The sequence below is a fragment of the Biomphalaria glabrata genome, chromosome 4 (assembly GCF_947242115.1).
Source record: "Biomphalaria glabrata chromosome 4, xgBioGlab47.1, whole genome shotgun sequence".
In the NCBI taxonomy this organism is placed as follows: domain Eukaryota; kingdom Metazoa; phylum Mollusca; class Gastropoda; family Planorbidae; genus Biomphalaria; species Biomphalaria glabrata.
In genome coordinates this window covers 22,409,329-22,435,335 of record NC_074714.1, presented here as the reverse complement: position 1 = coordinate 22,435,335, position 26,007 = coordinate 22,409,329, and the positions used below count along the sequence as shown (strand labels likewise).

The window sequence follows — 26,007 nt, the reverse complement described above, 5'->3', positions numbered from 1 at the left end:
AACTGAGAAAATGTGTCAGTTGTGATACAATCTTTGAGGTTACATTAATTTGTTCAAGCATATACATACAAGCATAACATCATAATGGTTTAGTTGTATTTATTTTAATCTGTTGTGAAAAAAAAATGCAAGTCCAATTTAAAAAAATAATATCAAGTGTCTCTTTCAGCACTTGAAATATCAAAAAGTTTGTACAACAATCTTCTTGTTGACATCAATGATTGTTACAAAAACTATAGTCCATAAGAATAGTTTGACAAAAATGTTTTCAAAAAATACAAGTGTATGTCAATATTTAATTACACTAATTGACATTGAATAAATAAGTTACATTATGAATCAATCTCCTTTTTCAATAGTATTGAAAAATGTGACTAAGTTATATAATTGTGATAAATGACATAGTAAAATATTCCAATCTTGTTTACAATAGCTGTAGAAAAAAATTTTTGTCCAAGTTGTTCTCAATACAATGAGAAAAAATAATGTTTACATTGCATGGAAAAAATTAAGCTAGGTACTGAATAAGTTGGGAAAAAATTCAATGTTTGTTTACATTGTTGAGTACAAAAATGTTATTCTTGTTGACAAAAGAATGTGAAAAAAATGTAGGTTACAATGAAGTAATCAAATTCCAAAGTTTGTTTACAAATAGAGTTTTTAAAAAATGAAGTCTTAGTTCTAGTTCAATGTTTACAAATAGTACTCAATGTTTACAAAATAATGCTCAATGTTTACAGAATAATGCTCAATGTTTACAGAATAATGCTCATAGTTGGTTGTAAAAATAATTTTTTACTTTAAGGTGTGAATCTTAAATCTTTGACATTTAGCAATACAAGTTTTGACTAACATGACATAGATCATTATCTAAGTCATTCTGATTATCTTGAATATATCTGGACATAAAATCAGCAATAACATTATCTTTCCCTTTTATTTGTTTTATTTCAAAATGGAAATCAGCTAGGATCATGTTCCATCTTGTAATTCTACTATTAGTATTTGCTTTAACATTTAGAGTGGTTAATGGTTTATGATCTGTAAATATTAGGAAAAATCTGCCTAACAGATGTCTTTTTAGTCGCAGTGTACACCACACTATGGCTAAACATTCTTTTTCTATGGTGCTGTATCTTGTTTCTGCCCTGGATAATCTTCTACTAAGATATTCTTTGGGGACCAGATTATTCTTATCATCTCTCTGCAAAAGACATGCTCCTATGGCAGTGTCAGATGCGTCTGTGTATAATTCAAATACTTTATCTTTACTGGGTATATGTAATCTCTTATCATCATTAAATATTTCTTTGGAGTTTATCTACTGCTTCTCTACATTCTTTAGAAGCTGCAATTATTTTCTTATATGTGTCCTTGTTGCTGTTCTTTACTTTTAATAAGTCATAAAGAGGAGATATTAATTGTGTATAGTTACTAATAAATTTCTTGTAAAAATTAAATAATCCTATAATGGCTTGAATGTCTTTTTTAGTTTCTGGTGGTTTAACTTGCATTATTTTATTTAGGTTGCTTCTAGTAGGCCTTATTTGTTTGTTTCCTATTATATTCTATTGGTCTTTCAGTTGCTACAGCTGCTATGTTTTGTCTGGTATGATTGTTATTGTGGTAAGTATGTTGTCTATCTTGAAATTGGTCTCTTCTAGACATTCTGTTGTTTTGCCATCTACTGTTAGTTGGACTGTAGCTTTGCCATGTTCTTCTGTTATATTGTTGTTGATAGGATCTATTGTAGTTAGGACTGAAGCTCTGGAAAGTTCTGTTATCTCTTCCATATTTATGGTTTCTATTTACATATTGCTGTTTTTCTGATGCCATTCTCTTTCTGCACTCTGCTTTGGTGTAACCCAATATGCCACATAAAAAACATTGTATGCTCTTGGCATATTTAAATTTATTTGTAGTTCTTGGATGGTTTTCTGTCACTGTTGCAGCTACATTGTACAATTCCCTTTTGTCAATGGTGATGTTTGGGTGTGAGTCTTTGTATGTTGTTAAGTTTGATATCAATTCAGCTTCATTTTTTATTTTTCTCTCCTTCAGGAATGAGAATGCTGCATCTGTAACATTTATTAACACATTTTCAATGAGAAAAAAATCTAAGATCTGTTTGGGGTCTTCTAAGTTACAGTTTGCGAGTTGTAGCCACTTTGTCATGTTTTGGCGCATGTCATGTATTGTTCTTTTTAAATCTGCATCCTTGGCTAGTTTTATTTCCCTAAAAAGTTTTCGATAGTGCTCCTCCGTTTTGCCAAAATGTTCAATAAGTCTTTGCTTTACTGTGTTGTAATCTTTTCTTTGCTCCACAGTTAGTGTGTCGATGATGTTTAGTGGTTCACCTCTTAGGTTAGCTAGAAGTTGTTGAGCCATTTGTGCACTATTCATATTTGCTGTTTGACAGATGTATTCAAATTGAATAATGAAAGTTTCCAATGTGTCTTCTTTTGGATCAAAGTTCCTAAATTTGCTATGATACTGATGATGAGATGAAGTTTGACTTGCTGAATTGTTTTTATTTTCTTTTGCTAGCTTGGCCATTTTTTCTTCATGTTCTTTTAATTTTATTTCATGCTGGCGTTCTTTTTCTTTCTCTAAGTTTTCTTGTTCTTTCTCTCTCAGTCTTCTTTCATGTAGCCTTTCTTCCCGTTGCTTGTCTTTTTCTACTCTAATTCTGCCTATTTCAATTTTAATGAATGCAGCTTATCATCTTCTTTTAACTTTAGTTTATCCACTATCTCTATTAGTTTTTCATACTCAGCCATTTTCAAAGATTCAAATTAGTAATATAGTTAATTAATAGATATGTGTACACTAGGTAGTTGTAAATGAATATTGTACGATAAATAATTATTATAGCTCAAATAGTAATTGCAGGTAATAGTAGATATATATTTTGTGCGAAACAATTGAGGTTATGAGGTATCTTACGTTATTCTTGGTACTTTGTCTAGTTCGTAATGTAATACTTTACTGATCAATTATGTGATTATGTATTTCTAGTATCTCCACTTGCAATGTAAAAGTTTATTGCAACAAATAAATTCACAATTATGTGAGCCTTATTAGTCTGATAAATAGTGATCAATGTATCAATAGTATCAAAATAGTTCAATGTGCTCAAAGTATATATTATATACAATCAATCTTGTCACAATCTCAAATCAAAATATATCCCATAGTGTATCAAGTTTGTAGTGTAGTGTTGATAATAATAAAAAATAGGTTGAAATAAGAAGTAAAATAAATATCTATATTAATAAGTAAATAATTAGACAAACATAAATACACTATAGATACTAAACAGTCTGCTTTAAAGAGACATTACAAGATAGTAGAAATAGTAGGCAAAAGAATTACAATGAGTAATAACAATGACGCAAAAAGAAATTCAACAAATGTAAACAAGACAATATCAATACAAGAGTTTAACAATATGATAGATACTTGACGAAATACAAACTTAACTAATACAGCTATACGATCAAGTATTTACTTTATCTAAAGAGTCCCTACCAATACCTGGATGCTTACTTGAAAAAAATATAAATGCTCAGACTCAATAGATAATTAAATTTAGTCCCTAAAGTCAAATGTATATATAAATACAAATGTAAACAATGAAAAAAAATTGTGGTGTAGTTCAAGAGAACTAATCAATACTGATAATACTAAGGGTAATTAAAGTTACTTCCCTTAAATATTCACTTGATGCTTGACTTGTACATAAAGTTCCGGTGATGCTCCACATAAATTATGTCCACAGTACAGTTCATAAGTAATCCACTTGCTAAATCCGCAGCACAACGGTACAGTTCATAAGTAATCCACTTGTTAAATCCACAGCACAACGGTACAGTTCATAAGTAATCCACTTGTTAAATCCACAGCACAATGGTACAGTTCATAAGTAATCCACTTGTTAAATCCACAGTACAATGTTACTCAAGTCCTTGAACAATAATAATCCAATAAATACTTCATATGTTTGACAGATAATCCATTAAACAATTCATATAGTTGACAAGTAATCCAATAAATAATTCATGTGCTTGATAGGTAATCCACTGTTTCGTACAGTTGCTGAAACAAATATACATAACTAAAATGACCTTAAGTAGTGACGACAAGAGAGGTCTAAGAGTAAGAGCGCTCTCTTATTAAATGTGCTGTTAGACAGCGACAATATGAGTGTGTCATTAGAATTATGACGAGCACTCGATGTAGATGATTCTTGAATATGAGAGCTACTTCGACTGACAATATATCAGCTGTCTTCAAACGATGACTTGAATGACTTGTAGTGCTAGATTTTCACCCACATCGGTTGTACTATCACGGTTGTCTAGTTTCACCCACACAGGCTGTAGTATCCAGGTTGTCTCAGCATATCATGTTTGATCTCTTTCGCTTAGGATGTTAAAGTAACTTTGAACAATGCTGTGCTCCTAAAGCTATCTCAACTGGTGTAAAAAAAAGTACAACCACATAAATCAGGCTTCCAGATAAATGACACTTAGGACAGTAGTCAACTGGAAAAGTTGAAAATACAGCTCAGACAGGAACAGTTCAAATTGTTCATTTCATCACAGATGAAAAAATAGCTCGCTAACGGTAACTGTGTCATGGCAGGTCAATGTGACATGTAGTAGTAGGTCTAGATACCAAGTGTGTAGTCAAAAAAAATTTAATAAATTCTGGATTAGTTGCAATTCATGTAAAGTTCAATCTTGAAGTACAAGTTAAAATAGTAGGCACAGTTAACTTTCAATTTCAGCTCTGTTTTCTGTTAGTAGTGTTAGACTAGCTGAAGATAATAATAATGTCACTCTTGGATCACGTGAATCTCACTTGAAAAATTGTGTGCTGGTCTCAATAAATGTAGATCTAGGTCATCTCTATAATGTTGAATGTGTCGCTGAACGACCAAATGAGAAAAATAGTAGAGTCTATAATAATCAGGTTTAAGCTTTCTTGCTCGTTGAGTGGCGTCATGATTTGTGTAAACAAATATTTTTTAGAGTTACTTTTTCATGTGTTAACTAAATAGTTCACTTGCCAACTTCAAAAATATCCGTATAAATGTTACTGTAAGTAACTGTAGTATTAAAATACTTCTGACAGCAATAGGAAAAATTCTTGACTTGTTCCTCTGGTGCTCATAAATCCTTTAAGTTAGTAGTTCTGACTTCTGACATCATAAAATATCGTTTGCTGACACTTCTGACACTATAAATGCTGTTTGCTGACACTTCTGACACCAAAATGTCACTTTCTGACAATAAATGACTTGCACTTTGGACACTTCTGACACCAAAATGTCACCGCGTTTATTTTATATGTTATGAATGTGGCTGTGGTTATCAATGTAGGCGTGGTGGTGACATTGGGTTCTTGTTACAAATCACAGAATAATGAAATGAGGCTGGGTGTAGCAGACACAATAAGTTTAATATAACACCACATAGTGAATACACCATACAATTCGACCCAGGAATCTGGTCAGTATTAATCCAACAGTAATATACGAATATCACAACTTAGTACTTATTCTATAACCAACTACTTTAAACATCTAACTCTACTGCTTATATATTAAGTGACTCAATACAAGTGCTTGCTACCAGATCTCTATGTGGACTGACTGCCTTTAACTCTCTGGTTCACCTAAGGTCAAAAGTGTTCACCTTAGTGCAACATGGGTTGTGAATAAGATTCACAATATGGAATTAGCATACACAATACAGAATTAGGGTTTCTACTCTATTGCACCAACTTTGAGGTGGTGACATTCATATTAGAATAATTTTTAAGTACAACATTATTGAAAAAGACATTTTTTAATAGGATGAATAATGAAATGTAGATGTCAGGAGAATGCACTTCTGCAGTGAAGAATGCAAGAAAACGCTTTTGGCCGAACCCCACTGATGATTAATGAGCTGTAGATGTCATGAGAATGCGTTTAAGCAGTGAAGAATGCAAGAAAACGCTTAAAATGTCGGGCAAAGCCCCGAACCCACTGACGAGACCTACAGCGCACCCCTATCCCCCAAGCTATCAAAAGAAAGGGCTCAACATGCCTGTTTTGTTTTTCGCCGAAAGTTGAGAAACAATGTTTTTTTCATTCTCATATATATTATATATATATATATATATATATATATATATATATATATATATATATATATATATATGTATATATATATATATATATTAGGGGTGCACCGGATAGTACTTTTTGATATCCGGCCGGGGCCGGATATGACCGGATAGTAAAATTTAATATTCTGCCGGGGCTGGAGCCGGATACGTAAGTGTCTTGTTAATAGCTTGTGTTGCTAAACATTTTACGAAACTGATAAATAACATTGGTTGGTTTTATTTTTTTTTCCTTTTATATACCTTATTGTTTTAAACTCTGTTACTGATTGATTTTTTCAAGCTTAACAGTATTTCTAAAAATCTGTATAGCATGAGTGTGTCTGTGTGTATGTACGATGCCACCAACTGTAAAGGATGTGTGTAGAAAGGTCAATGTAAATAATGTTAGTATATATTTAACTAGTTACTAATGTAAATCTCTCATAAGTAAAGTGCAATCTGCCTTGTATAGTTATTGGATGTATGTGTTCATGAATATCAGACCAACAACCTGGTCAGATATACCTAGTGAGAATACACATGTAGTCCTAGTGTAGTATGTATAGTTGTTTGTGTTAACCATCAAGCATTGTTTTTTCCTTGAGCATACGCACGCAATAGAGTTGGGTGTCAGTCAAAAAAGATAACACATTGGCATGGTCAGTCAAGCATGTAGATAAATTGTACCCGTCCACTAGTTAGAGGTCAAGGGTTGTTTTGTTTTTTTACGCTCCAGCATATTGTTTCTTTGTTTGCTAGATCTAACTGCGGTACTATTATTCAATTTTTTTATGCGATTTTAAAATTTACTGTAAGGTTTTCGTTATTTATTAAGTCAAAAGAATTAAACAATGAAATTAGCTTTCTATCTAAAGATTTTAATACAAGGCAAACAAAATACACACAAGCAAACATGCACATCTTTGTTTTATTTTATTGTGCAAAGAACATACGCAAGAAACATTAAATGCAAAGAACGTATGTTAGAAACATCTTCCTTAATTATTACTTATTAATTATTTTATTCGTGGTTTCAGTAACTGTTACAAAAGGGAACGATAGTAAGCCAATGGATGTCAGGTGTGTAAAAGTCATCCTGGCCTGGTACACAGTGGCTAAGTACGCATCTTAAGTAAAAAAAATAGTAATAACAAGGAGTTAATTGACTGTCACAAATTATTAAGAATATTGTTATCAAATCAAGACACTTAACTGCTGGAGTAATATTCAAGTTAACACGTTAGAAAAATTATTTAACCTTAATATTTATTGATAGTGTAATATCCTTTGTTAGCACTTTGTGTTTTTTCATTCTGAAAAATGGTAAATGTCTATCAATAAATTGGGTGTCAAGGACCAAAGGAAAAAAATAAAGAGTAGGGGGTGTTTAGCTCTCCATTTAAAGATAGCCATGGTCGTGTCTTCTACAAAATAATTAGTTACTGGCTTACTGGGCTATATAATCTCGCGGTTTGTGTTCTGTGTAGCTAAAGATCACTCGTTTAGGTGCGTGTGATCTTTAGTCCAGCTTACTAATTGAGATTTATGTTCAAGTAACTCGGCACACTTGAAAAGGTGTGGCCTCTAGCCCAACCACGTGATTAAGATTTTTCTCCAAATAAGCAAACTCTTTGTCCGGATACCCGTGTAGATGTTTGGCTTGAAGTCCAGTCCACCCCCCCCCCAATTAAGATATACTAATAAGTAAACAAACATAGTTCTCTCGTGTGACCTCAAGAGAGCGCTTACGTCCATCATATCTGACTTGGGGTCACCTGTCAATCAATGAACTCAATGTGATGTACTAAAACAAAAAAAGGGGGAGGGAGTTGTTCATCTGGAAATATACTTAGTTACCTTAGAGGTGTGGCTCTTGTAGTCCAGCCCCCTAATAAAGATTAACTACTAAATAAACAAACTCAGTTCCCTCGAAAGATGTGACATCTAGAGAGTGTCAATGCGCTGACATTAAACCTACGTCCATCGTATTTAACTTGTGGTCACCTGCCTATAAAAAACTCAATGTGATGGACTAAACAAACAAAAGGGGTGGAAGTTGTTAATCTCTACCTCTGGAGATATACCCGCACAGCTAGACAGACGTCTGGTCAGCATGACGGGGTCAAGGAATGTAGCATTTCAACATGTTAACTAACCTACTCAAAGGTCAAGACAAATTGAAAAAAGTGTCCGCGATTGCTGCTCTGTATGTAAAGTGCATTTATGATGTAAAGTTTCATTGCTATTTATATTAAGTTATTAACACGCCTTGTCTTTATAATAAACGATGTTTGGTGCATATTCATAATGGCTCTATTTTTCAGCACATTATTTTGTTTTAATATAAACATTAATACATTCTACAATAGACATTAATGGAACGAGGTCCACTTTATGCATATTCATAGGTGTATTTTTTACTATCCGGAAGTGATATCCGACCGGAGCCGAAACGCACCGGATAGTAAAAAATGCCGGATATTCGGCAGAAGCCGGAGCGACTATCCGGTGCACCCCTAATATATATATCATGGGCGTAGCCAGGATTTTTTTTCGGGGGGGGGGGTCCTAACCCCCCGCCCCCCCCCTCGCGAAAAAAAATATTTGTATATATGTATGTGTGTGTGTGCTTATAATCTTTATTACATTCTAAACCTTTATTCTTTTGAAACACGTTTATTGTGCCCTAAAATAGGTTCTTCCTGGAGTTAGTGAAAAAATTGTTGACTCCTCTCCATTGCCAGCAAGGGGCTCTGGGGGAGCTCTAGGAGCTCACCCTAGAGCGGGGCGGAGCCCCGCCGCCAAGCACTATTTCTGGCATAGAATGTCAACAAAATGCATATTCTGAGCAATCTACAGTGCATTTTCCTGCTATTAAAAAGTCTTATTTCAACAATTTATGTGCTATTTTTACTGACTAAGACCCTCCCGCGCCGTTCGGCGCATTTGCCGTCAAGCTGTTTCCAAAAAATCTGTCACTGGTAATTTCTGAAGCTTCTTCCCACCTGTTCCGAGGACCTCCATGAATGTGTGGCGCCAAGTTTTACTAGGATGTCATCGCAACTCTTATTATGCGTAATTTATTTTGTCGTAGAACATGTCCCGCAAACCTCATGCGACGCTCTGTCACAATTTTACTAAGGGGTCGACTCCCAGTTCGGCATAGGATTTCCTTGATTTAGACCCGATCTCAATAACTAACTCCTAAAATCTGTCTTAGCCATCTTTGTTGAGCCACATTTAGTGTTTTTCAATTTCGACAGATGACTATTCACTGCACTTTATTAATGGAGCCCCGCAACTGGTAGAAATGTAACCTCTCTTGGATACGCTCTTGGAATTGGGTGACTGTAGTTTGCATTACATTTTATATCGAAAGGAGAAGTTTTATCGTCAAAATCATCTGTTAGAGGATTTAAACTAAAAATCTCAGGACTTTGTTGTAGTTTTTTAAATTCAAAACCCCAATTTAGCTACGATCATAGAATTTGGTAACTGTAGTTTGCTTTAGAGTAATATTGAAGATAGAGGTTTTCCACCACAAAACGCTCTGTAGGGGATTTTAAACTCAAAACCATCTGGAGGAAAGGAGTTTTAACTCAAAACCCCTAATTCGCTTGGCTACGCTCAAATAATTTTAGTGTGTAATTTGCTTTTTTTTATATTGAAGAGGTATTTTTTAGTATCAAACCGTTGTGAAGGGAGATAGCATTTTGAGTGCGTAATTTGCTTTTTTAGCGGCCCCCGTAAGGGGAAAAAGCCGCTATTAGGTTTGTGCAAAAAGCCGTCTGTCCGTCTGTCACACTCAGATCTCGAAAACTATAAGAGATATGAAAAATATTATTTCATCATTAAATGCGGCTTGAAAAGTTTAGGTGCAACGGCTACTTTTGGTTTTCCAAAAGATAACCGTTTAATTTATAAAATTAATTATGCAAGCGATTTTTTTATAAAACTGCACCAATTCTAAAACAATTACGTAAATGTAAGGGAGGCAATGTTACAATATGCTAACAAAGATGGACAATTTCTGTGTATTTTCAGTATCACTAAGTCAAATATATTTTTAAAATGTACAGGAAATGTTTACAACAAATATAAATAATAGTTAAAGACGTTTTTTCTGGTCAACTAGCTGCTAAAATTAAAAGAAAACATTTCTGTTTGTTTATAAAGGCTAATAATGCACTTTGTATGTAAATATCACGCACATTTTTTTAAATGGACTTTTTATGCAGCGATTTTCGTGCAGTAGCGTAACGTCGCAACATTATCAGGTGCTAAACCAATTCCTTAAACTCTTTTTAAAAATCAGATTTTATTTATTTTTTGTTTAGTGCCCCCATCCGAATAAAAGAAGATTATTTTTGTGCGTTTTGTCTGTTTGTCGGTCTGTCCGTCACGATTAGATTTAAAAAACTAGAACTCTAAAAGCTATTGAAAATCTGATTTACCCTTTAATGTTCCTCCCGTAACATCTCAATAGTTTTAAGTATCTAAAATTGATTGTTCCGGATTTTTTTTGTGCAAAACTAATCAACGCCAACAAATGTTTGTTTGCTCTTCTAACTTATGATACATTCAATTTCCATGCTTAAACGTTGCAAAAACACATTATCAATAATATGTTGTTCCTTTTTTATGTAAATGCTAAATCAAAATCTCTATACTGACTTATATTTCATTAAGTGTAAAAATGTTCCGGATATAGTTTTATAAAACATGAATTATGCCTAATGATTGTTTGAAATCGCATAATTTACTAATATTACACGTATATTATTTGACAATGCGTCACTATAATTTGGTTATCAATATCAAATTGTTCCGTTTTTTCATCTTTAAACAAATTTTTAAAATATCGACAATAGGTTGTTCAGGGCTTTAAAAAAAAGTAATTTACTAGAATTGATTACTGAAAATTACTTTTTAGACTTAATTTTCTTACTGAAACATAACATAGAAGTTTTGTAATCGATAAAGAATGTTCCGGATTTTGTTTCTTACAAATCGTAGCCAGAAATTTCCAAATTTATTTAAAAATCTACTATTGCCAAATAATTGTTTGAACTCCCTCTTCTAATTAATAAACAAATAATCTTCTCATTTACGAAATAATGTTTTTACGGATTTTTATGAAAAATATTTTAACTCACTTCTCTCTTACAGTACATTTAACTTTCTACCTAAAACATTAAAAAGTCTAATTATCTTTAATATTATGTTCCGATTTTTAAGGAAAACAGAATCCAAACACCAAAGTAAGGTATGAAAATCTCTCCACATGGCTGTAGTACATCTAATTTTTATACGAGACGATCCAAAAAATTTAATTAAGGGTATCACATTTATCTTAAATTCTCTTTTTCTTTTACTATTTATACAAAGATCCGGAACAATCTATTATATAAACTTTTAAATTGTGTTCATACCTAAAAATTATTGCGATGTTTTGAAACGTAAAATAAAGGTTAATCAATTTTTAATAACTTTTAGTTGTTGTTTTTTTTTATATCAAGATGACGGACAGACCGACTGACAGACAAAACGCAAAAACAATGTGGCTTTGATCCTCTTTAAATAAATTCTATTAGAACTCAGTGCACCAATGTCTATGAACCCTCATTAAATATCTCTTGTAAATAAATACATTTTTTTTATGGTACCGGTACTACTACCCTATTGTGAGGTAATGGAATTTTTTTTCCACGACGTCATATGAACGGACTCTTTAAATGTTATGCTAAAAGAACGCACTCGGTGCACCAATGTCTATGAACACTCGATAAATGGCTCGTATTGATGGTGATTTTTAGTCTAACTAGGCCGTGTGACGTAGTGTTTTTTTTCCTTTGACGTCATATGGAATGAATTCTTTAAAAGAAATGCTAAAAGAACGCACTCGCTGCACCAATGTCTATGAACACTCGATAAATGGCTCGTATTGATGAATGCGATTTTCAGTCTAGCTAGGCCGTGTGACGTAGTGTTTTTTTTTCCTCTGACGTTATATGAAATTAATTCTTCAAATGAAATGAAAAAAGAACTCGGTATAGTAATGTTTATTAAGCCTCGTTATGAGACTCGCGTTTAAAAAATGAATGATATCTTGATTTAATCTAATCTAGATTTTTTAAACTAGATCTAGATTTTTATTACAGTATATCTAGATCTGGATTTATATTCTAATTAAAATTATTTTAGAGTCTAGATCTAGAATTTCTAGATCTAGTTTAGACTAAAATAGACTAGATTAAGATGTAGAATTTCAATTTCTAAACTTAAAGTGTAAAAAAAAAGTGTAGATTTTCATTTCTAAACGTTTTGATCAATATTGCAATGTTATAATATACTAAAACTAATCTACTATTTTGAATTGAATCTTTAAAAAATTATTAGGCCTACTTTTGACCATCAAAATTAAATCACCTCTTGAATATTATTTGCGAATATGCAGATCCGACAGGGATCCGACTTCGACGGGGGCCGCCTCTGGGTTTGTTTAACACAAACTCTCTTTGTAATCTTGTTTTCTTTACATTGATGATGTATTTTTTAACTTCAAACCCCGCTGGAGGGGGGGGTTTAAACTCACAAACCATATGGCTACGCTTTTAGATTTTAGAGTGTGTAATTTGCTTTTTTTTTTTTTTTATTGAAGATGAATTTTTTAGCTTCAAACTCCACTGGAGGGGAGTTTAAACTTAAAACTGAGTCAAAAACCATTTAGCTACGCTCATAACATTTTGAGTGCAAAATTTGCTTTTTTTCCATATTGAAGAGGGGGTCTATCGTAAATTTTGGAGGGGTTTTATAATCAAAATCTTCCTTAACTGTGCACTTGGAATTTGAGGATTATCGTTTGCATTTTGTGTGTGTTTTGTTTTATAGAAGAGGGGGATTTAACTGCTAAAACCCCTGGTAGGGGGGTTTCAAACTCAAAACCCCCTGGTAGAGGGTTTTAAACTCAAAACCCCCTGTTAGGGGTTTTTAAACTCAAAACCCCCTGGTAGGGGTTTAAACTTTTAAAAAAAGCCATCTGTAGGAGAGGGGTTTAATCTCAAAACCCCCGATGGATTGGCTACGCTCAAATAATTTTAGTGTGTTATTTGCTTTTTTTTTTTTAATATTGAAGAGGTATTTTTAGCATCAAACCCCTCTGAATGATGGTTTAAACTCAAAACCCCTTTTGGCAACGCTCATAGCATTTTGAGTTCGTAATTTGCTTTTATTTATATTGAAGAGGTACTTTTTAGCTTCAAACTCCACTGGAGGAGAGTTTAAACTCAAAACCCCTTTGACTACACTCATAACATTTTGAGTGTATAATTTGCTTTGTTTTCATTATTAAAGAGGTATTTTTTACCTTCAAATCCCGCTGAAGTGGGTTTTGAACTCAAAACTGAGTCAAAACCCATTTAGCTACGCTCATAACATTTTGAGTGCGTAATTAGGTTTCTTTTTATATTGAAGATAAATTTTAGACGGGGTTTTAAAATCAAAATCTTCCTTAACTGTGTTCTTGGAATTAGGGGATTTTCGTTGCATTTTTTTTGTTTTATTTTATAGAAGAGGAGGAGTCAACTGCAAAAACCCCTGGTAGGGGGTTTTAAACTCAAAACCCGGGGTTTTTAAACTTGAACCCCTCCTGTAGGGGGTTTTAAACTCAAAACCCGGGGTTTTTAAACTCGAACCCCTCCTGTAGGGGTTTTAAACTCGAACCCCCCTGGTAGAGGTTTTTAAACTCGAACCCCCTTAGTAGGGGGTTTTAAACTCAAAACCCCTTTGGTTGTGCTGGGGCAAGTGATGGTTTAGTATTAAAATCTCACCTAAAATAAACAAAATCAAAGCAAAAAATCAGTCACTAAATTTCGGAGGAGGGGGATTTCATTTCGGGGGGGAACCCCAACCACCCCCCCTGGCTACGCCCATGAATCAATCCCACCGTGAATGTAAAATAGACCTATTCCAAGTTAGAACTGACAATTTTGACCCCTTTTTTAAATTTATATTCCATAAAGTAGGATAAGAGACGAGATCAACAAATCTTTTTATAAGATGGCAGACATTTCTGCTTTTGAGTAGGTCTAGATCTAATTACAGAAATCTAGAGCCTTGAGCTACTAGACCTAGATCTAGTCAGTAGTATAAATCTGTAATTAGACGTAGGCATACTCTGATCTAGATTAGTTCTAAATTTAAGTCTAGTAAACACATCCAGATCTAGAAAGTTAAATCTTAATTCTAAATTTAGATTTACGTAAATTCTGTAATAGGTGCCTGACATCATAAAATATCTCTAGTTCTAGATCCAGTCCAGAACTAATGAATCCTAATCACTTTGAGGACTTCATATAAACTGGCACCATAGACTTATATATAGCCTACTATTACTAATATATGACTGGTAAATTCGTGATTCAAAGGAATTCAGCTTTATTTAGATCAATAAGATTTAGTAATCATTTTAAATCTTTGCGCGCGCATCTCGCGATACTATGTCGTGGTTGATTAAAAAGAATAGTCCATTTCCAGGCATTGACGCACTAGTCTAAATATATATGATAGCAAGAACTACTTGTTTTATTATTATTATTGTTTCGTTTTAGAGGGAGAAATGCGTATTGTCAGATGATAAACCATACTCGCGTATTTTGGTGTCCATTTGCGTACAAAATACGCAAGATGCGAAGGCCCCCTATTTGTAGGCAACTCTGGTTAAGCTCCTTTTCTGTTATCAATATATGAAACAAAATTAATTAATTATCACTAATTGATGAGCTAGTAGAGAAGTAGGCAATTTTGTTTATTGATTCAAATGTTGTCATCGACTATGTATAACTGCAAAATTTAAACTTGATCTGAAAATGGGAAGTGTACTAACCGTAATAAGGGGCAAAACTCCATTTATACAATCACATGTTTGAATAGGAAGAATTTCTTTCCCTTATTCAATACCAAACAAACTATAAGATATAAGCTTTGTAAAATGGCACAACACATACACACCATAGCTATAGACAGGATTTTATCGGGGTAGGGAGAGTTTGATGGCAATTTTTGTTTTTTTCACACACAGTGATGGGAAAAACTTTTTTTTAGGAGCGGGTCAAAAACTTAAAGGAAACATTTTGGCGTGCCATGAAATAAAATACAAAAAGAGAAACAGAGATAAATGAAATCGAAGGCTTTAAAAATTACACTAATACAATGTATGATATAAATTTATGCTGCGAGCAGTTCGTCATAATTTTGTTAAAATCTTAATTCTTAAAATTCTTAAGAATGGACTGATATGTTTATTGGTCCATTTATTTCTGACACACATTTTTCTATGCTGCTCTTGAATAAAGATTCGAACATTGCACAAATTCTTTGAGCTTGAGATACCCGGTATTAAATTTGGAAAACTGGACATCAAAAAGTTCTTTTTTTTTCATGGAAGGTGTACAGCATGAAAACCTTACTTTTGTGTCATCAAGCACATCATTCAGCTGGTATGAGATCAAGGGGGATCCTGCGATAATTAATAAACTGTTATTGTTTTGGTATGGGGCAGTAGACTTTGAAGAATGCACGCATTGTAATAATTCACCAGCGAAATAAAGTATTACCTTGTATAATATGACTATGTTAATTAATCTAAGCTATCTAAACTGGGAATTGTTAGTTATTTGCTTTGAAAAGAAAACTTGACCTATCAGATATATAGATGACATCTATTTATTAAGATGTCACAATACAGTTAAGCAAGAGGTCAAATTTAAGCGTAGCCAAGCCAAAAGCGGTTTTGAGTTTAAACCCTCTCCTCCGGAGGGCTTTTTTTAAAGTTTAAAACCCCTCCTGATGATTTTGAGTTTAAATACCCCCATACAGAGTTTTGGGGGTGAAGACTCTCTCTTCAATTTTATTCTTAAGCAAACTACAGTTACCAAATTCTATGACGGTAGCTAATGGGGTTTTGAATTTAAAAAAAAAAAAAAAAAACTTAACAGATTTTTTAGTTTAACCCCCCCCCCTCCCAAAAAAAAAATGATTTTGACGATAAAACTTCCCTTTTTGATATAAAATCTAAAGCAAACTACAGTCACCTAATTCCAAGAGCGTAGCCATAGAAGTTACAAATTTCTGCCAGTGGCTGGGCTACATTAATAAAGTGCAGTGAATAGTCATCTGCCGAAATTGAAAAAGACTAAATGTGGCTCAACAAATATAGCTAAGACGGATTTTAGAAGTCAGTTATAGAGATCGGGTATCAATCAAGTAAAACCTATGTCGAACTGGGAGTCGACCCCTAAGTAAGGTTGTGACAGACCTGTTCTCCGACAAAATGAATTACACATAATAAGAGTTTCGATGACATCCTAGTACACTTTCATGGAGGTCCTTAGAGCAGGTGGGAAGAAGCTTCAGACATTGCCACTGACATATTTTTGTGGAAGCAGCTTGCCACCCAATGCGCCGAAAGACGCGAGAGGATCTAAGTCAGTAAGAATAGTAGATAAGGTTTTTAAACTAAAACTTTTTAATAGAAGGATAATGCACTGCAGTTAGGCCTACTTCAGAGTACCGTATGCATTTTGTTGGCTTTTAATGCCGGAAATAGTGCTTGGCGAAGGGACTAATGTATTAATTATGTACATACAAACACGCATTTTTGGCGGGGGGGGGGGGGGGGAGTTAAAAAACAAATCCCGGCTACTCCCATGCACTTACTTAATTTTTGCCGTAGCTTGAGAAACACTGCTCTAGTTCTAATATGACCACTTTTTGTTATACTCTGTTAAAATATAATAACAGGTGACCGAGCGTCGCTCGGATGAATAATTTGTTAAGGAAGAATATATCCCCGAAGCACTAGCGGATCCAGAACTTGGACTGGGGGGGGGCGATTTTTTTCCAAACCCTAACCCTAACGCCCAGTAAACCCTAACCCTACGCATAAACGTGCGTACAGCACACACACACACATAGATATATATATGAGAATAAAAAAAAGCAGCATTTCTCAACCTTCGGCGAAAAACAAAACAATTGGGGCAGCGCTATAAGGTTCTCTTGTGGAGTTCGGGGCGAAACCCCGATGCCAAAAGCGTTTTCTTGCTTTTTTCACTGCAAAAACCTATTCTCCGGACATCTACAGCTCATTATTCATCAACGGAGTTCGGGACGAAGCCCCGACGCCAAAAGCGTTTTTTTTTGCATTATTCACTGCAGAAACGTATTCTCCTGACATCTACTGCTCATTATTCATCAATGGAGTTCGGGGCGAAGCCCCGATGCCATAAGCGTTTTCTTGCATTCTTCATTGCAAAAACGCATTCTCCTGACAAGTACAGCTCATTATTCATCAATGGTGTTCGGGGCGAAGCCCCGACGCCAAAAGCGTTTTTTTGCATTATTCACTGCAGAAACGTATTCTCCTGACATCTGCTGCTCATTATTTATCAATGGAGTTCGGGGCGAAGTCCCGACGCCATAAGCGTTTTCTTGCATTCTTCATTGCAAAAACGCATTCTCCTGACAAGTACAGCACATTATTCATCAATGGAGTTCGGGGCGAAGCCCCGACGCCAAAAGCGTTTTCTTGCATTCTTCATTGCAGAAACGCATTCTCCTGACCTAAAGCTCATTATTCATACTATTAAAAAAGGACCTTCGAATAATGTTGTACTTGAAAAATATTCTATTATGAATTTATAGGCCCATAATACATTGCAAATAAAACCGATTTGTTCCTTGAAAAGATAGGATACCCCACGTATTTAGATTTTTGCTTTGAGGATCGCCGCCGAAAAAAAACTTATTCGATAAATAGTATCCGAGAAAACTCTAGTGAGTTATAGTTCCAAAATTTTTAGCTAGAAAAATATCAGATTGAGTAAAGGTTGGGAAAAGGCGACTATAAAAACATTATTTGAGTTTAGAACTCATCTCAATCATGACACTTATACTGAAAAATTTCGTTTGAATTCTAACTTTTCCAATGCAAAGTCTTTCTTAAAATAATTATGATAAATTCATGTGAAATTACAAAAACTCTGTCTGGAAATGGGAATGGCGGTAGAGTGAAAACAATTAATTGTCGCTCCTTTAATAATTTCTGCTAAAGATTGCATTTGGCATTAAAGAATAGGGGTGGGGCGACTCAATATAAGAATTTAATTTATAGCAGGGGCGGACTGGCTATAGGGGCAAACGGGCAAATGCCCGGTGGGCCGGTACCAAATGGGCCGGTCTGGTAGCGACCAAAGAAAAAAATCAATGCAGACAACTTTAAAAAAAAAAGTGACAGCAGCAAGATACAAAAGCCCGAACACGTTTTCTTCTTGTTGATGTTTTTTTTAAAATTATTATTACAATTAATTTTGTTTGAAATTCAACAAGAATATAATTTTAAGAATTACACTGTACGTATTATCATTTGTAAAACGTTAGACCGTACTTTCTGCTATGCATGAGCGGCATGGCCTTCAACACTACTTTGATGTCTTCGAGACTGTTTGGCCTGATCATTTTGCTGGTCGGCATGGGCCTTTGATGGCACTCCTATTTTTGTTTTGCTCCTTCCCTCACCCGTTTTTTTTTATGGCTTCATGAACGTTAACGAAAAAGACGGATGGGAGAGGTTAAGTTAGAAAACATTGATATAACGTGGCAAAAGGGGAGACAATTAGCTCTTTAACAAAACACATACACACAGCCGCGAAATTGCAAACTAGTCAACTTATTCACAGCTCAATATGAATATGGGTATACAGTTCTACTTTCTGCGATTTGAAAAGAAAAAGTAAGTTTCTTGTTTATTTGTAATAACATAGATCTAAAAATACTACACTTAAGAATTACAAAAAAAAATATTTAATTAAAACGTAAATCTAGATCTAAATCAATCTTATACCGTTGTGATTAACGGCAAACTTATGCTTAGTATGAAGTCATTGATGATGAAAATTATTACAATAATTTATATAGCGCTGTCACATCCGATATTTAATGAAACGAGACTTAGAATTATTTATCTTTTTAAATAGTATATTCATATATACTAATCTCGTTTTTTTTGAGAATGTACTAGGACGAAGCAAGAGCTTTTCACATTTAGAAGTACCTCTCTAACCGTTCTGCTTTCTCTTATTTTTTAAAGGAATATATATAGTTCGTCCATCGTAGTTCGATTATGACAACTTTGTCATCCAGGGGGCTGAGGGCTTTGCGTTGGGGTTTTATGTCTCCTCGTGTGGCTGGTGAGACCCAAGTGAGCCCGGAATGTTCGGCCGCACACTAGGAAGGTTATTCCAGCTGGAGCTAGTGTCATTGACCTTGCTTTTCTTCTCTGGCGTTTTTTCTTCTGCCAGCTTTGTTCTCTTTTCCTTAGCGACCTGTGCGCCGGTTTTCACAGCGCGACGTCATGATGCTCTGTCATGTGCCTCTGTCTCCCAGGTGGCTGGGTCTATGCTGAACGCCTTCAGAGAAGCTTTGAGGGTGTCCCTGCAGCGTTTTCTTTGACCACCTTAAGAGCGCTTTACTTCGCTTAGTTGGCCATACAAGAGTCGTTTAGGGATGCTGTGGTCTTCCAATCTGCAGACGTGTCCTGCCGATCGCAGCTGGGACTGCATCAGGGTGTGTGGATGCTTTGCAGAACCCGCTCTTTGAAGGACTTCAGTATCTGGTATTTTGTCTTGCCATTTGAAATTCAGTAGGCCTATTTTTCACAGACATGTCATGTGGAAGTGATTCAGTTTCTTTGCATGTTAACTGTACACTATCCATGTTTCTGAGGCATATAGCAATGTAGAGGAGGATGACGGCTTGATAGACCCCTAGTTTTGTATTTGTGGTGATACCAATGATTTAGCATATTTTAAGTCACAGATCAACATGCACGACTAGATTGACACGTGAAATGCGTAGGACCTAACTATTTTTTTTATTTGAAGAAACGTCTGTAAGTTTGAAACTCATTAAGGCTGCTATTGTAGTGTTTATAGTTTTCAGACTACATACATGTAGATCTATAAATAGAATACAATATGTAAGCCTACGAAAGCATATATCCAGTTTTCGATGCGTTATCAAACTTCATATATTTTGAATAGAATTAGGCTTACACCTATGATAAAACCCATGGGCGTAGCCGAGAGGGGAGGAATTTAAACCATCACTGGCCTCAGATCTCATTGTCTGAAAGGAAAACTTTACTTACTTCCCCAGTGCAGCCAACTTAAGCAAACTACAGTCACCAAATTTCATGAGCGTAGCCAAAAGTGGTTTTGTGGTTTCCCCCCCCCCCCTTTCCAATACAAAAGTAAAGCATTTTACCATTTTCTACCAGTCGCTGGACTCCAATGAATAGAAGATTTAGTTTTTGATTTTTTAACGGAAGAGTAGCAGGCTAATTCCACTGTAGATACCTCAGAATATGCATTTTTTAAAGCTTAAAATAACGGAAATAATGCTTGGATCCGGGGCCACCGGACCCCACTGGGGGAGCTTGCGGCGCTCCCCTAGACTTCCTAGCTGTAGCTGTACCTTGGCGGTGTGTACTGCCTTTCACTAATTAAAGGAAGAGAGTATTCTAGGGTAGAAAAAACGTTTAAAAGAATGAAAGATAAGAATCTAATGAAGATTAATTACAAATACACACACTAATACAGTGATGCCCAAAGTACGGCCCGCGGGCCAGAATCGGCCCGCGGCGTGGTTTCATACGGCCCACCGAAACGTCGGCACAAAAGCAGAAAATCCTCACCCCTTCAAAAAAGTTAGGGCCTTCACTTTTTCTCTGATGGATTGGTACCATGACCTTTAACAATTGTGATCTTATGGGTTTATGAAATGGGACTCTGAATGTAGAATCTACCAGGAAAAGTGAATGGATCTTTTTGTGGAACATAAGTCAACATAATTGTTTTGTAAAGAAAGTCTGACTGTTTCAGAAACAATAACATATAGAGCGGCATTATAAAACAAATACGATGGCTTTTATAGTTGGAGCCGCGTATACAAGATTGGTCAAACTACGCCTAGAGATTGGAGGATGATGGGAATATTAACCAAAAAGAGACAAGAAAATAAGTTGGTGGTAAAGGTAGCTACAATGTCGCTCACATTTTAAGTATAGAAATGAACCCATTTTTAGACGCGTAAAAAATGATAGACTTTAAATATCCCATTAATTAATACTAGATCCAATATTTTCAAATAGTTTCAGATAAATTTCGATTTCATTTTATTACCTTTTTGTTGATGTGGCCCTCGACACGCGTGTCGAAAGTTAAAATGGTTAAAATATATATATTTGTGGGCCGGTTTATATCGTAATGTCCGGGCCGATTTTGATACCCAGTCCGCCCCTGATTTATAGTATATATAAATTATATTAATGACAGATTTTTTTAAATTTTGTAATTTCTTAACTATGATACAAAAAGAAAAAGTATTGATTTGTCCGATGGGGGAAATGCTATTGCATGTATCGCCCCTCCCACCTGGTACAACCCTTTTTCATTTAAATTTACTAATGATACCATTTGAGATTAGAGTGTGGTACGACATAATATACAATGGGTCACATATCAATACGTAGTTTATATTATATAGATATTCAACTAATTTTATTCAGAAACTATGATTCTCCACAAAAATAGGACCGTCCCCCCCCAGCACTCAGAGGGCTAGAGTGGGGAGGGCAGGACATGCAATCGCCCCCCCCTCACCCCACCGAATCTGCCAAAATACCAGAAAGGGAGCGACATAATATAAAATTTATATATTAATTCAACTAATTTTGTTCACAAACTATGATTTCTCCATAAAAACGGACCGCCCCCCCCACTCAAAGGGTTTAGGTGGGAAGGGCAGTAGAGGTATTCGTCCCCCCCCCCAATTAGGCAAACAGGGAACGACATAATAAAAAGATCGGTTAAAATATCAATAACAAGTTTTAATGATATAGACATTTAATTGATTTTGTTAGCAAGCTGTGATTTCTTCAAATAAATTTGAACGCCCCCCCCACTCGAAAGTGTAAGGGGGGGGGCGGGATTGATACCATCGCCCCCTCCCGACCCCACCAAATCAGCCAACATACTAAAGGGGGGGGGCGAAATAATCTAAAAATAGGTTGAAATATAAATAATTAGTATATATTTTTAACAGAAGTTATAAATTCGTATACAAATTGTGTGAATCCTATACTAAAGTTCGCTGGGGGGGGGCGATAGTGTGAATCCTATACTAAAGTTCGCTGGGGGGGGGGGGGCGATCGCCCCTATCGCCCCCCCCCCCCCCTGGATCCGCCAGTGCACCGAAGTCATTTTGGGAATATTTTTGTAATTACGAAAATGAACGATCGGGTAAAGACTATCAATCCGAAGAGTTGCTTTTTTCGTTCTGTCAGTTCTCAATGTAATTGTACAAGGCGATTAGAATAGAAAGTCCCCCCCAACAGTAGGCCTATAAGTAAACCACAGCTCACGTCTTAACGTTTTACATTGCTTCTTTCGCGTAAAACTATTGGGCTATTGTTGTAATTACGAAAATGAACGATCAGATAAAGACTACTAATCTGAAGAGTTGTTCTGTAAATTCTAAATGTAATTGCACATGGCGATTAAATATAAAGTCTCTTAAGTCCTACTATAGTCTAGAGTCTAGACCAACCACAGCTCACATCCGTCTTATAGTTTTACAATCCATCTTTTGCGTAAAACTATTGTAGGCCTACTATTATTGGCTTGGAAGAAAGTCTTTGCAGTGTTACTTCTCAGATGGTTACGTTCAGACATTTAATTATGGAATTAGTATATATTCATTATGCCTTTAGTATGAAACATCAAGTGACGAAAATCTCTACGTTATAGGGTAAAACAGGCACTTTGTTACAAAGTAAAATGGCAATTTTTTTCTTAATAGACTTAAATCATTGCATTAGTTTTTTAAAGAAACGTTTCCGTGGGGCACCTCTGTTACGCCGAAAAATATGTTCGTCCCCCATACGGGATACGTACCCTGCCCATCCTGACTGTCGGAATATAAGTAGTTCATACCGGCTTTTGTCATCCATCCATCCATCCCAGTGGTGCTACAGCCCGTGGAGGGATATGGCCTGCTTTTACAGATCTCTCCATTCAGATCTCTCCTGGGCCTTCCGTCAACACGCCCTAACTCCAAACTTTTTACCGAGGTTTATAATTAAATCAAAAGAGGCTGCAGCGTACGCAAACTCGTTGACCGCTAGATGGATATCATGTTTAGTGTGAGCAAGTAAGGCGTAGAGAAGCTTTGTTATGACCATTTCCTTTGTTTTTGTACAGGACAGTAGACACCGAAGCATGGACACATGGTAATAATTCACCAGCAAAATAGTAATAATAATAAGGCTTGTCTTCGAATCCGAAAATTAATGAGGATTGCAGCTGTGACCTACATATTTTGCCACATCCAGGGCAAGCATAACCATTGTCCGCGGTGATCGATTAAGATTTTCTTTTAGCGTCTGGGTCTGTCCTCGGCAGCAGATTTTCTTTTGGTCTCAAATGTGTATACGCGGCCTTTTTATAGAGGGGACAGAGCAGTATACTGTAAGGAAGACGAATCTCAAACGAACGCATGCCAAAGGCAGTCTTTTTAGGTGAGCTAAAAAGTGGACGACGTAACACCGTAACGCTTAAAAGACCAGCTTTAGCGCAAACTTGACTTAGCTGACATAGAAGAGAGCACCTAGTAGCATACGGCCTCAGAACGAGACAGCTGGAGGTCACAAGCAAAATAAACAACAAAGTAAAAGGTATCTACACCGCTCTACGCAATTAAAGAGTAAACAATTTATTAAGCACTTAAAACACAATAACTAATCATACATCGACACATTTAATTTCATTACTTTTCTTTCATATTTCTATAATAAATCAATCTACAGTAAGATGGTGCGCAAATGTTTAATTAGGTCTAATGGTTCTTTAAAACTCGTTCTTGTTTGCAAAGAAATATTTTAGTTTACTGCGGTAAGCCTATTGACGTAAGCAGCGTTTTTCCCGTTTACGTCATGGAAAATTTTCATTCATAAAACATTCTAGCCAAAATTAATTTTTCGATAATGAGGCATTTTCAAACCGATATAACGGTCGACCTCGAGTTTTCCCGATGTGGCCAATGAGTTGAGAATTTTTTTCTCACTATTATGAAATTTTAAAGAAAATCGTTAGAGCCATTTTTGAAATAATAGGCATATATATATATATATATATATATATATATATATATATATATATATAATATATATATACATACATACATACAAGAATTGCTCGCTTAAGAGTATAGGATAATTCTTTTTATGTAAAAAAAAAATAGATGCCTGTAGCCTACTCAGTAGTTGATTGCCTAACTTTTAACTACTAAAAATGAGTAATATACGTTAAAATACAGGAAAAGTAAAATTAAAAAAAAAAAAAAAAAAGGTGCCGGTACGCGTATGTATATGCGTTTATACATTGGGTTAGGGTTTACAGGGCGTTACAGTTAGGAAAAAAAAATCGCCCCCCCCCCCTTAAAAGTTCTGGATAATGTAACATTTTTAAACCGATATAACGGTCGATCTCGAGAAGTGGCCAATTAGTTGAGAATTTTTTTCTCATTAATATAGGCTTCACATAGCTTAATGAAAATCGTTAAAGTCGTTTTCGAAATAAAATTTACATAGGCCTATAGGCCTACATACACACATACATAGGCTACAAGAATTGCTCGAATAGGATTTATTCTTTACATATGGGGACTCAGGCCTAGCCTTAATTTACTAGATCTAGATTATTATGTACTTTGGTAGGCCTACGATCCAGCTCGTCATAGAACAGTGAAATGAAAGAAAATTGATCAAAGAATTCGTAGAATGTGATGCAATGTTTTAGGTGAGATCTACATATTATCATCAAAACAATGATGCGAAAAGAAAAAAAGAAGTTTTATGTTATCTGTTTTGTCTATAAATAAAAGAGTATTAAAAATAGTACCGCTACACATAAGTCCAGATTTTTTGCACTTTCACAAACAATAATCTATAAAATCAAGCCGTTACAAATAAATCTTTATTACATTACCATAATTCTGTGCCTTTGTGTATCTTATTTGATGTTTTTAAATACACACACACATATACATATATATGATTATACAATAGAATGCTAGTAGATTTATGTAGTTTAAATGTCCTCAGTTTTTTTTTCTTTTTGTTTGTATTTTAAATTAATTAATAATTTTGTTTTACGTTCATATGTTCCTATATAATCATACAAATTTCAATAAATATACCTGATGAACTTAAAAAAAGGTCTGTCTTTGAGATAATTGAAATAAACAGATAAATACTGTGAACATACATTTTATATACACCATTTAATCAGAAAACATAGTAGAAAAGAGTAAAAAAACTACATCTGTTTCCTTCATTGATATTTGATATTATATTATGACTTCAATTATGATATTTAAACAAACAACAACTTGTTTAAAAAAAAAAACTAATTAAATTAATTAAGTATAATTAATTTAATCAATTAGATCAGGAATATATTTAAAAAATAGAGACATTTTTTTATCACACAATAGCTAATTTTTTTGTTTGTTTTGTTTAATTTGTAAATAGTATTTAGGCTAGTAGAAGATAATAAGGCTATATTAATTATGAAAATAGAGCTAACCTGTGTAATGAAATCTATAGCCATTGACATAAAGAAATAAAATCATGTTTGCAAGTTTATGAACTTATTTTTTTTATGCTATAACAAAATAAATAAATAACATCAAAATCTCTTCTTCTACCAACTAAAAAATACATTAATTTTA

General features: G+C 34.7%; 1 protein-coding gene across 1 annotated transcript in view; it reads right to left on the bottom strand.

Moving 5' to 3' along the window:
* The window catches only part of LOC106070407 (uncharacterized), a 48,446-nt gene extending 22,443 nt beyond the window's left edge, over positions 1-26,003 (bottom strand). The window contains exon 1 of the mRNA XM_056026861.1: positions 25,863-26,003. The gene's annotated coding sequence lies outside the window, so the exon portion shown is untranslated. The remainder of the gene's footprint in view (positions 1-25,862) is intronic.
* Positions 26,004-26,007: the final 4 nt, after the last annotated feature.